Below are 13,362 nucleotides of genomic sequence, written 5' to 3' on the forward strand. Positions count from 1 at the left end.
GTTCTCTCTATCTACTCTATCAACTTCTTTAGAATCCCATTTACACTGTTCTTGTGCCTCTCTGTGTGTAGCCGAAAATGTGAGAAATTGGTCAGCCACTTAGCTAAGTGAAGAGGTTGGAAACAATTGAGAGATAAAACCAGGCTAATTATGAAGTAGCAGTGAGTGCTGCCCAGCTTGGTTGTTAATAGCCTGTATACTGTCAGAGAAAGGTGAGGCGATCCATGTTGTAGAAATTGGAGCAGAATAGATCCGATTTCCCTCCACATCCCTCTGAGAGGAATAGGGCTGATTTCCTTCCACCATCACGAGGGACAGGGACATCAGACAAGGAGAGCACTGCGCTGGTCAAAACGTAGGTAGTCAGGGTTTCCTGACCCAGGTCATGTTTTCGCCTGAATCACTCCTGATTCAGGCCAGTAAGATCCATCTTAAAATCCAGCTTTTTGACAAAATCTTTGGCCACCTCTGCATCTTGGCTTGGATTGTCACTGAGTCTGGATGACTCGGAAGCCCTTTAAAAATGGTGGGGGGAGGGGCTGTCCCCGTTTTTGGCCCTTTCTGTTTTTTCACCAGGGCCATTTGAGGGTGTGGGCTGGTTCAGGTTATGAGCCTGCATCTTGCAGTCCCGACCTGGTTAGCTCCATTGTGGCGTTAGGCATGTTCTACACCTCCGCAATTTTCATGGAGTCAGGCCAGCTTTTTAAAGATCTTTTCAAAAGCACCTTAGAGGTATCGTGAAACATAGTCTGCATGAGGAAACCTTTTGAAAGGTAAGTTCAAAAGATCCTCCTCATGTCCCCTATGCCAAACTATGCTCCTCCACCCACCACCTTGGGTCCCTCATGCCCTTTATGTCAAGCCATGCCTCTCCACCCACCCCCATGGCTTCTCATGCACCCTGTGACATGCTATGTCCCTCCACCCTTCCCCCCCAATGGCTCCTCATGCCCCCTGTGCCAAGCTCTGGCACTCCCATGCCCATTGACTGACATTGTCAATTGTTGTAAAAACCCATCTGGTTCACTAATGCCCTTTAGGGAAGTAACTGTGCTGTCCTTACCTGGTCGGGACTACATGTGACTCCGGACCCACAGCAATGTGATTGACTTTAAAATGCCCTCTGAAATGGCCTAGCAAGACACTCAATTGTACCAAACCACTACAAAGTCCAAAAAAAGGAATGAAACCGGATGGACCACCGGCATCGACCTAGGCATTGGAAACAACAACGGCAATCTCAGCCTTGTCAACCCTGCAAAATCCTCCTTACGAACATCTGGGGGCTTGTGCCAAAATTGTCAGAATCGTCTCACAGACTAGTCAAGCAACAGTCTGACATGGTCATCCTCACCGAATCAAATCTTATAGATAATGTCCCAGACACCACCAGGACCATCCCTGGGTACGTCCTGTCCCACAGGCAGGACAGACCCAGCAGAGGTGGCGGCACAGTGGTATACAATCGGGAGGGAGTTGCCCTGGGAGCCCTCAACATCGACTCCAGACCCCACGGGGTCTTATGGCATCAGGTCAAATATGGGCAAGGAAACCTCCTGCTGAAACCACATACTGCCCTTCCTCAGCTGGTGAATCAGTGCTCCTCCATGTTGAACATCACTTGGAGGAAGCACTGAGGGTGGCAAGGGTGCAGAATGTACTCAGGGTGGGGGACTTCAATGTCCATCACCAAGAGTGGCTCGGTAGCACCACTACTGACCAAGCTGGCTGAGTCCTAAAGGACATAGCTGCTAGATTGGGTCTGTGGCAAGTGCTGAGGGAACCAACAAGAGGGAAAAACATACTTGACCTAGTTGCCCTTGAGAAGGTGGTGGTGAGCTGCCTTCTTGAACTGCTGCAGTATGGTGTAGGTACACCCACAGTGCTGCTAGGAAGGGAATTCCAGGATTTTGACCCAGCGACCCTGAAGGAATGACAATATATTCCCAAGACAGGATGGTGAGTGACTTGGAGGGGAACTTCCAGGTGGTGTTGTTCTCATCCATCTGCTGCCCTTGTCCTTCTAGATGATATTGGTAGTGGGTTTGGAGGGTGCTGTCCAAGAGCCTTGGTGAGTTCCTCAGCAAACTGCCTGCCGCAGATGCATCTGCCCATGACAGTGTCAGTAGGAGTGACCACCGCACAGTTGTAGTGGAGGTGAACTCCAAGGTATTGTGTGGCACTACCACCGTGCTAAATGGGAGTGATTTCATACAGATCTAGCAACTCAAGACTGGGCATCCATGAGGCGCTGTGAGCCATCAGCAGCAGCAGAATTGAACTCGAACACAATCTGTAACCTCATGGCCCAGCATATCCCCCCACTCTACCATTACCATCAAGCCATGGAATCAACCCTGGTTCAATGAAGAGTGCAGGAGGGCATGCCAGGAGCAGCACCAGGCATACCTAAAAATAAGATGGCAACCTGGTGAAGCTATAACACAGAGTTACTTGCATGCCAAACAGCATAAGCAGCAAGTGATAAACAGAGCTAAGTGATCCCACAACCAACGGATCAGATCTAAGCTCTGCAGTCCTGCCACATGCAGTCGTGAATGGTGGTGGACAATTAAACAACTCACTGGAGGAGGAGGCTCCACAAATATCCCCATCCTCAATGATGGGGGAGCCCAGCACATCAGTGTAAAAGATAAAGCTGAAGCATTTGCTACAATCTTCAGCCAGAAGTGCCAAGTGGATGATCCATCTTGGCCTCCTCTGGAGGTCCCCAGCATCACAGATGCCAGTCTTCAGCTAATGTGATTCAATCCACCTGATATCAAGAAATGGCTGAAGGCACTGGATACTGCAAAGGCTATGGGCCTTGACAGTATTCCGGCAACAGTATTGAAGACTTGTGCTCCAGAACTTGCCGCGCCTCTAGCCAAGCTGTTCCAGTACAGCTACAACACTGGCATCTATCCAACTATATGGAATATTGCCCAGGTATGTCATGTAGACAAAAAGCAGGACAAATTGAAACTGACCAATTACCGTCCCATCAGTCTACGCTCAATTATCAGTAAAGTAATGGAAGGGGTCACCAACAGTGGTATCAAGCGGCGCTTGCTTAACAATAATCTGCTTCCTGACACCCAGTTTGGGTTCCAGCAGGGCCACTCAGCACCTGACCTCATTACAGCCTTGGTTCAAACATGCACAAAAGAGCTGAACTCCCAAGGTGAATTGAGAGTGACTGCCCTTAACATCAAGGCAGCATTTGACCAAGTGTGGCATCAAGGAGCCCTAGTAAAACTGGAGTCAATGGGAATCAGGGGGAAACCTCTCCACTGGTTGGAGTCATACCTAGCACAAAGGAAGATGATTGTGGTTGTTGGAGGCCAGTCATCTCAGCTCCAGGACATCACTGCAGGAGTTCCTCAGGGTAATGTCCTCAGCCCAACCATCTTCAGCTGCTTCATCAATGACCTTCCTTTCATCATAAGGTCACTGATGATTGCACAATGTTCAGCACCATTCACGACTCTTCAGATACTGAAGCAGTCCATGACCAAATGCAGCAAGATCTGGACAATATCCAGGCTTGGGCTGACAAGTGACAAGTAACATTCGCGCCACACAATTGTCAGGCAATGACCATCTCCAACAAGAGAGAATCTTACAATTGACCAGAAATGGAACTGTACTAGCCATATAAATACTTTGGCTACAACAGCTGGTCAGAGGCTAGGAACCCTGCAACAAGCAACTCACCTCCTGACTCCCCAAAGCCTGTCCACCATCTACGAGGTACACGTCAGGAGTGTGATGGAATATTCCCCACTTACCTGGATGAATGCAGCTCTCACAACATTCAAGAAGCTTGACACTGTCCAGGACAAAGCAGCCCGCTTGATTGGCACCACATCCACAAACATTCACTCCCTCCACTACCGACACACAGTAGCAGCAGTGTGTACCATCTACAAGATGCACTGCAGGAAGTCACCGAGGCTCCTTAGACAAACCTTCCAAACCCACGACCACTACCATCTAGAAGGACAAGGGCAACAATAGATGGGTGCACCGCTACCTGGAAGTTCCCCCTCCAAGCCACTCACCATCTTGACTTGGAAATATATTGCCATTCCTTCACTGTTGTTGGGTCAAAATCTTTGAACTCCCTCCCTAAAAGCACTGTGGGTGGATTGCAATGGTTCAAGAAGGCAGCTCACCCCCATCTTCCCAAGGGCAACTAGGGATGGGCAATAAATTCTGGCCCAGCCAGCAACGCCCACATCCCATGTTTGAATTTTTAAAAAATGCCTATACCGCATGGACTGCTACGATTTAAGAATGGGGCTCACCACCACTTTCTCAAGGGCAATTAGGGCTGGGCAATAAATGCTGTCCTTTCCGACGACGTCCACCTCCTGTTATTACAGACAGGAGGGTTTTTAATTTGAACAGCCCTGATTTCTCCTCTCACCACCCATCCGTAAACAGAGAGCTCATTGGATTTTGATTTCCTGTTTTATAAGTGGTGGCGTATTTTCCCCAACCCCCTCAGTTTTAGCATGATCCAATTTCTATTGCTAACTCCACAGCAAACTTGAAATGGGGTGAAATCCGAGGGTTAGCGTATTTTACACACTCAAGACGAGGGGAAGGGGGTGTCGCTATAAAGCCCCCCCCCACTGAATTCCTACAATAAAAGAGGCATAAGTAAATGAAAGAGGTGCAGGGCAAAGACCACAGAGAAGATAAGGATTGTTGTTTCACATGAGTCCAGAGTCCAGAATCAAAAATCCAATGGTGTATTCTTTCGCAGAGTCAGCTGGTTGAAAACTGATGCTGGATAATGCATTTTTCCAGTAGAGATGACTTCCATGATGAGTTGGACATGTAGAGAATGAATTAACCTTATAGGCACTGGTACAGAAGTTGTGGTAGAAATAGGTATAGATGGGGAGCTTGCATTCATCTGGACCGAGCCCTTGCTCTGAGCTGCTGCTTGCCAGATAGAAGATGGCAGTCTGCTTTGCAGCCCCACAAGGCTGGGTGTAACTGGTTCTCCTAGCTTGTTGGGGGGAGGTGGTCATGTGATTGATTCCCACTTCTCCACTTGGCTTGGGCAAAGGGTGTATATTCCTTAGTCTGGATTCTTGAGATTGGTACTGTTTCAACCATTAATACTTTCAAAAGAGATTTCAGGGTCCTGGCAGAATGGTTGTCTCAAACAAAAACAAAAATCGCTGGAAAAACTCAACAAGTTTGACAGCATCTGTGGAAAGGAAGACAGAGTTAACTTTTCGAGTCCGTATGACTCTTCATCAGAACAGAATCAGAATGGTTGTCTCTGTTGGCCAGGCCTGGCCTTAGAAATTTAAATAGCCTTTGTACAATTGGGTTTGATCTCTGCTGTCACTGGGGTCACCAGTGTCTCTTCAAAGATAATGAGGTGGCAACTGTTCTGAATGCCAGGAAGTTCCTTTTGTTTGAGTCATAGCCAGTCATGGCTTCAGTCGTTTTAAAGCCTTTGTCCAGTTTTTTTATAAATTATAAAATATCCATGATGGTGATAATATATATATATTGTAGTAAAAATAAAGAGTGAGGTCTTAACCCCAGACACTGTGTGTGAATAAATGAAAATAAGTTACTTTTTTCATTCTGAAGCTGTCGGCAATGCCTCAAATTTAGAATTTGCATCATCATGTTTAAATCTTTCCATAGCTTTGTCCCTGCTTATCACAGCAACATACACAAATCCCTAGATCTCTGCACTCCTCAAATTCTGGCCTCTTGTTTGTCCCTAATTTTTTTTGCTCCACCATTGGGTGCCATGCCTTCAACTGTCTAGGCCTTAAACTATGGAATTCCCTCCCAAAACCTCTCTGCTGCTCTAAAAATTCAGACTTTTAACAAACATTTTAGCCATCTATCCTAATTTCAATTTAACCAAAGCAAAATATGCAGGATGCTGGAAATCTGAAATAAAAGCAGAAAATGCTGGAAATATGCAGCAGATCTTGCAGCATCTATGGAGAGGGAAATAGTGTTAACATTCTAGGTCGATGACCTTTCATCAGAACTGGAAGATGTTAGAGATGATACAGTTTACAGGATGCATTAGCTTTCAGAAATGATACCATAGTAATTATAGTACTGGAATTGAATCCAGAAGCCTGGTCTGTGGACGTGAGTTCAAATCCCATCACTAAAGCTGGGGAATTTAAGCTTAGTTAATAACAATGTGGATGAAATGCTAGTCTCAGAAATGGTGACCATGTAACTACTGGATTGTCGTAAAAGCCCATCTGGTTCATTGATGTCCTTTTGGAAAGGAAACCCACCCTCCTTACCCAGTCTGGCCTTTGTGTGACCTCAGTCCAACACCAATCTTAACTGTTGTCAGTTGTCAAGAAAGTGGCTCACAAGCTCTTTCTCAAGAGTAATTAGTGATGGACCAAGAAATGCTGCCTTTCCAGCGCTGCCCATACCCTGTGAATGAAAGAAAATATTTAAGCATTCCAGAGCCAGCGCAAAGGATGGAGGGAGAGAACAAAAGGGAAGGCCTGTGATGGGGTGGAGGGCAGGAGGGATTAAATGGCAAAGGGGGTGATGCCACAAGCAGAATGGACTGGTAGTAGGACAAGTGAAGAAACAAAAGATGAGTCCAAAAGAGGTGCAGGTGGCAACAGCATTGCTAGGGGTGGGGGCCGCAAAATAACGAGGAAACAGGGGGACAATCGAGGCTTGCAGACCACCGTCCCTGTAGTGAATAACTAGAGGACCTACACCCAAACACTAGCCCGCATCTTCCCCACTCTCAGAAGCTCCAGTGCAGCCGCCCTCCATTACCAGCACATGATGTCCCAATGAAAGTGGGAGCACTGATTCACATTGACCAGGGAGTGTATAATACATTGGCTGCCCAAAGTGGAATGTGGCCCATCCCAAGTAATACTCCTTCATCCTGGGAGCAAATAAAATTCACAAAAATGACATTTAATGAACCTCCAATATCACAACACAGTCTCTTTGTATATTTCCTCTCTGACTGTGTTTATACTTTTTTTCTGTCATTAGTGCTATCTAGAAGGTGATTAGATCTCTAAAACATTTTACAGAGGTTAAATGCTGATTAAGAATTAATTATTACTGTAAATAGCTTTGAGTGCCATATGGTGCAGGAATGAGACATATGTGCAGTTTGAACAAATGAGGTGTTGCTTCCCATAATGCATTCGGGCTGTGCCTCAGTAAGAGATCAGCTTCTTCTTGTTACACTTCAACTTAAGACTTAACTGCACACAAGGTGAAAGTAAGCAAAGGTGTAAGTGTCACGGGTTTTTGTGTGTCGCTTCACACCCCCGGGCTAAAAATAAATGGAGAGGGGACAATGTAGCTCGCTGTAGTGGAAGGAAATAAACGTTGCATCAGTTTCAAGGGATAATTGTATCCCACTCCTTGAACTTCCTGTCGGGCAACTAAGTACTCTGACTTGGGAACACTGGGTTCTGCATTAAAAATGCAAGACTCGAATTCCAGTGGCATCTCTCATGACCTTGGAGCCTCCCAAAGCACTTTGTATTCACTAAAATAATTTTGAAGTGTGGTCACTGTTGTACTGTAGGGTCACTGTTATATAGTTAGAATATTCTCTCAACTCTACAACTGATGAAGTGAGCGGTACAATGTGTTAAGAACTGTCCTTTCACACTCTGGGGCAGTGGATCACAGACTGTCCTTTCACACTCTGGGACAGTGGATCACAGACTGTCCTTTCACACTCTGGGACAGTGGATCACAGACTGTCCTTTCACACTCTGGGACAGTGGATCACAGACTGCCCTTTCACACTCTAGGGCAGTTTTTCAAGAACGGAGGAAGAGAGAAAACAGTGAACTGGCCTGAACATCAGTTGTTAGGAAAATGCTGGAATCTGTTATCGAGGAAGTCTTAACAGTGAACTTAGAAAAGCATAGTATGAATATAACAAGTGAGCATGGTTTTACTAAAGGGAAACCCTATTTAACAAATTTATTAGAGTTTTTTGCAGATGTAACTACTAGGGTAGATAAAGGGGAACCAGTAGATGTAATAAAATTGGATTTCCAAAAGGCCTGCCGAGCAAAAGGTTAATAGGCAAGATAAGGACTCATGGAACTGGGAGTAATATATTAGCATGGATACAGAATTGGTTATTGGATAGAAAACAGAGTGTGGACATAATCAGGGTTTTTTCTAGTTGGCAGGCAGTGAAAAGCAGAGTGTCACAAGGATCAGTGCTGGGGTCCTACTCTCTGTATTAATATAGATTGTAAATAGCTAAGTTTGCTGTTGATACCAAGCTAGTTGGAAAGGTAAGTTGTGGTAGGACACAGAGAGGCTGCAAAAAGGTATAGGCAGATGAATAGGCAACAAGATGCCAGATGGAGTATAACGTAGGGAAGTGTGAAGTTATTCATTTGGTCGTAAGAATTATAAAGCAGAATCTTTTTAAAAGGTGAGAAACTTGTAAGTGTTGATGTTCAAAGACACTTGGGTGTGTTTGTACAAGGAATGCAGCAAGTTAGCATTCAAGTACAGCAAGCAATTAAGGGGGCAAATGGTATGTTGGTCTTTATTGCAAGGGGACTGGAGTACAATAATAAAGAAGTCTTGCTACAATTGTACAGGGTTTTGGTGAGACCACGTCTGGAATACTGTATGCAGTTTCTGTCTCCACATTTAAGAAAGGATGTACTTGCATTAGAGGCATTACAGTGAAGGTTCACTAAATTGGTCCCTGGGATGAGGAGCTGAGTAAATTGAGCCTTTATTCTCTGGTGTTTAGAAGAATGAGAGCAAGCTCATTGAAACCTTCACAATTCTGAAAGGACTTGATATGGTGGAAGCTGAGAGATTGTTTCCGCTGGTCAGGGAATCTAAAACACAGGGGCACAGTCTCAGGATAAGGGCCCATCATTTTGGACTGAGATGAGGAGAAATTACTCACTGACAGGGTTGTGAAATTTTGGAATTCTCTACCCCAGAGGCTTGTGAATACATTTAAGGCTGGGATAAACAGATTTTTGGGGTCTCAGGAAATTAAGGGATATGGGGAGCAGGCGAGAAAATGGAGTTGAAGCCCAAGATCAGATTGTATTAAATGGTGGAGCAGGCTCGATGGGCCCTATGATCTACTCCTGCTTCTATTTCTTGTGACAGTGGGTCACACACTGTATTTTCACACTCTGGGACAGTGGGTCACACACTGTATTTTCACACTCTGGGACAGTGGGTCAGGCACTGTCCTTTCACACTTTGGGACAATGAGTCACTCACTGTCCATTCACACTCTGGGTCAGTGGGTCACACACTGCCCTTTCACACTCTGGGACAGTGGTCACACACTGTCCTTTCACACTCTGGGACAGTGGTCACACACTGTCCTTTCACACTCTGGGACAGTGGGTCACACACTGCCCTTTCACACTCTGGGACAGTGGTCACACACTGTCCTTTCACACTCTGGGACAGTGGGTCACACACTGTCCTTTCACACTCTGGGACAGTGGGTCACACACTGTCCTTTCACACTCTGGGACAGTGGGTCACACACTGACCTTTCACACTTTGGGACAGTGGGTCACACACTGTCCTTTCACACTCTGGGACAGTGGGTCAGACAATGTCCTTTCACACTCAGGGACAGTGGGTCACACACTGTCCATTCACACTCAGGGACAGTGGGTCACACACTGTCCATTCACACTCTGGGACAGCGGGTCAGACAATGTCCTTGCACACTCTGGGACAGTGGGTCAGACACTGTCCATTCACACTCTGGGACAGTGGGTCAGACAATGTCTTTGCACACGCTGGGACAGTGGGTCACACACTATCCATTCACACTGAGGGAGAGTCAATTAGACAATATCCATTCAGATTCTGGAACATTGGGTCAGATACTATCTGAGCCAATGTTGAGGTGAGACTTGAAGCCAAGGCCCCATCAGACCTCCCAGGTGAATGCAGGAAATTCCACTGCAGCATTTGAAAAAAGTATGAAGTTCTCCCTGGTGTCCTGGTCAGCATTTGTCCGTCAACTAAAATCACTAAAACAATTATTATCTGGTCTTTATTTCCCTGTTGTTCGGGATCTTGCGATGCGTAAATTGACTGCTGCATTCCCTACATTGCTACAGCATCACATCCACAACCAAGGTGGAAGCAGCTTTGAGAGGTTACATTAAGTAGAATTTATATCACAGAAACCAGGCCCTTCAGGTCAACTGATCTATACTGAGGTTTATGCTCCACTGCAGCCTCCTTTTGCTCCTATTCCTATAACCTTATTAGCATGTTTTTCGGTTCCATTATCCCTCCTGTACTTACCTAGATTCCTATTAAATGCATTTGTGCTATTTCCCTCAACTACTCCTGATAGCAAATTACACATTCAAAGCACTCTTTGGGTAACAACATTTCTCCTGAATTCCCTGTTGGATTTATGAGTGACTATCTTGTGACATCCCCCCAACTCCCCCAACCCCACTAGTATCGGTCTCATAATGTGGATATATCTCCTCTACATTTACCCTATCAAACCCCCTCAGGGGTTCTATCAGGTTACCCCCGAGCCTTTTCTAGAGAAAAAGCCCCATCCTATTCATTCTTCCCTGATAGTTATAACCTCCCAGTTCTGGTATCATCCCAAATTAACCCAGAGCTACTTTCCATTTGACTGAGTGCCTGATGATAAGATGTGATTCACAATACAAATATAAACAACGTATTAGGTACAGCATCTGACAGACTTTCATCTTGAAAATGCCACAATTTACCAAGATTGAAAGGAAGCTCAGTCATTTGTACAGTCGCCCTGCCTCAGCTGAGGCTGATTAACAATCTTTGCAAATGCGCGCGTATGTTTAATTATTTATTCTGAGGATGTGGCTGATGCAGACAAGGGTTGTAATTGTTACCTATCAAGGATGGTTTTGGGCCAAATTTGGCAATTATATTTTTACAACTGTGATTTCAAAAGAGTTAATCACATCGCTGGGACTAGAGTCACGTATAGGCCGGACCGGATAAGGGCAGCAGGTTCCCTATCATTGAAGGATTTTAATGAACTAGCAATCCAACAGCTTTCATCTTAGAAGTGTCAGCCTGAGCTCAGTGGGTAGCACTCTCGCCTCTGAATCAAAAAGTTGTCTGTTCAAGTCCAGCTCCGAAGACTTGAGCACAAAATCCAAGCTGAAACTCCCAGTGAGGTACTGGGGGAGTGCTGCACCATCAGACATGGTGTCTTTTGGCTGAGGTACGACACTGAGGCTCTGTCTGCCCTCTCAGGTGAGCATAAAAGATGTCCTGTTACTATTCAGTGAAGAGCAATGGAGCTCTCCCCAGTCTCATAGCCAATATTTATCCCTCAACCAATATCATATGGTCAATTATTTCACTACTGTTGGTGGGACGTTGATGTGTACAGATATGCTGCTTTATTGCCCAACATTACAGCAGTGAGAACAGTTCAAAAGTAAATTGGCTGTAAAATGCTTTGGGATGTTCTGAGGTCATGAAATTTGTGCAAGGTAAGGTCCCATAAATGGAAATGAGATAATGACCAGGCAATCTATCTTAGTGATGTGGTTGAAGAATAAATATTGGCCAGGACACCAGGGAGAACTCCCCTGCTCATCTCTTTAGTAGTGTCCTGGGATCTTTTCTATCCACCTGAGAAGGCCTCCGTTTAAAATCTCATCTGAAAGACAACACCTCCGACGGTGCAGCACTCCCTCAGTCTTGTTCTGGATGTGTCAACGAGGGCAAGAGACACAAATCTCTGGATCGAGCAGGACTTGAACCCACAACCTTCTGATCTGGCGACAAAATTGGTATTGTTTGAAGTTCCTTTGTTTAATATCAGGTAGGAGGAGGGAGGGCAAATTTTGTCCCACTCTGTGCCTCATTCAGATCATTGATCAAGTTCCTCAATATTTTTGGCAGCATTGCCAAGAGGAAGTGTGACAGGTTTAAAGTGACGGAATGTTAACGGAGGTGGTTTAGGATATGTTATGTAGGTTCACAATGCTAATCTGTTAAAACACAGTGACTAAAACACCCCACGTGACAATGAGTGTGTGTGTATGACAGAGAGAGAGAGAGAGAGAGAGCAAGAAGACAAAAGCTGAAACAGCAGCGACTCGCACCTCACTGTGAGCGCTCAGCGGGGGAATTGTCATACCAGAACCATTACATCCTCAGCCAGAAAGGAAAGTGGCAGCAATTTCTTTTCAGTGAAGAATCAGCAGCGAAACAGATGGACCCCACCAGATAACACAGTAATAACAAAGTCAAGTGTGTTAGGACCAGTCACATCCACGGGCTGTTTAAATTCAGTATGTTACACTAGCTCATCCATCACCCCTGTGCTCGCTGACCCATATTAGTACCCAGTATATGAGTACCAGTTTTCATCCTTGTGCTCAGATCGCTCCAAAGCCTCATCCTCACCATGTCTCTAATTTCTTCTAGCCCATCAGCCCTCTGAGATATCTGCGCTCTGACCTCTTGCACAGCAGGATTTTAATCATTCCATTGTTGGTGGCCATGCCTTGAGCTGCCAAGGCACTAAACTCTGGAATTCCCTCCCTAAACTTCTCTCTCTTTTTGTATCTTTCCACCATTAAGAGACATCTTAAAACCTACGTTTTTTGCCAAGCTTTTGGTCACCTCTCTCAATAACTCTTTACGTAGCTTGTTAAAGGTGCTATAGGCTTGAATGTTTTGATGCTGATGAAGCTTTTTTGGCACAAGTGTCTAACTTGGAGGATGCACTTATATTGAAAACGAGAGAAATTTTAATAAAAATCTAAAAATTACTGTTATCAATAATCATGAACAAATGCTTAACATGATCGTATGAAATCCCTTCAGGGATTTAGTGGAGGAGTGTCCTAATTAAAATTCAAGGCTAAGTGATGAGTTACAATAGCGGATGTAGGAATATCAGTGTTTGCTCACAAATATCATCACAGTCATTTCTAGGCTGAAAGGTCAGAAATCAGGAATCAAAATAGAAGGGAAAAGTAAAAGGAAAATTAGCAAGAATTATTTTTTCCATTTGTACATGGGATGTGGGTGTTACTGGCTAGGCTAACATTTATTGCCTATCTCTAATTGCCCTCATTCAGAGGGCATTTTTAAGAGTCTGTGGGTCTGGAATCACATGTAGGCCAGAAGATTTTCTTCCTTAAAGGATATGAGCAAACCAAATGGGGTTTTTACAACAATCAGCTTTATTAGATTTTTAATTCCAGATTTTTATTCAATTCACATTTCACCATCTGCTGTGGTGGGATTTGAATCTGGAACAAATACAAAATTACTATAGCCCAGTGACAATACCACGACGCTACTGCT

The 13,362-nt window shown here is 45.0% G+C and overlaps 1 protein-coding gene across 5 annotated transcripts in view; it reads left to right on the forward strand.

Annotated features, from left to right (window-relative positions):
* The window catches only part of LOC121283022 (sideroflexin-5-like), a 301,687-nt gene that overhangs the window by 252,484 nt on the left and 35,841 nt on the right, over positions 1-13,362 (forward strand). The gene's annotated exons all lie outside the window — the stretch shown is intronic.

The sequence above is a fragment of the Carcharodon carcharias genome, chromosome 1, assembly GCF_017639515.1.
Source record: "Carcharodon carcharias isolate sCarCar2 chromosome 1, sCarCar2.pri, whole genome shotgun sequence".
NCBI lineage: Eukaryota > Metazoa > Chordata > Chondrichthyes > Lamniformes > Lamnidae > Carcharodon > Carcharodon carcharias.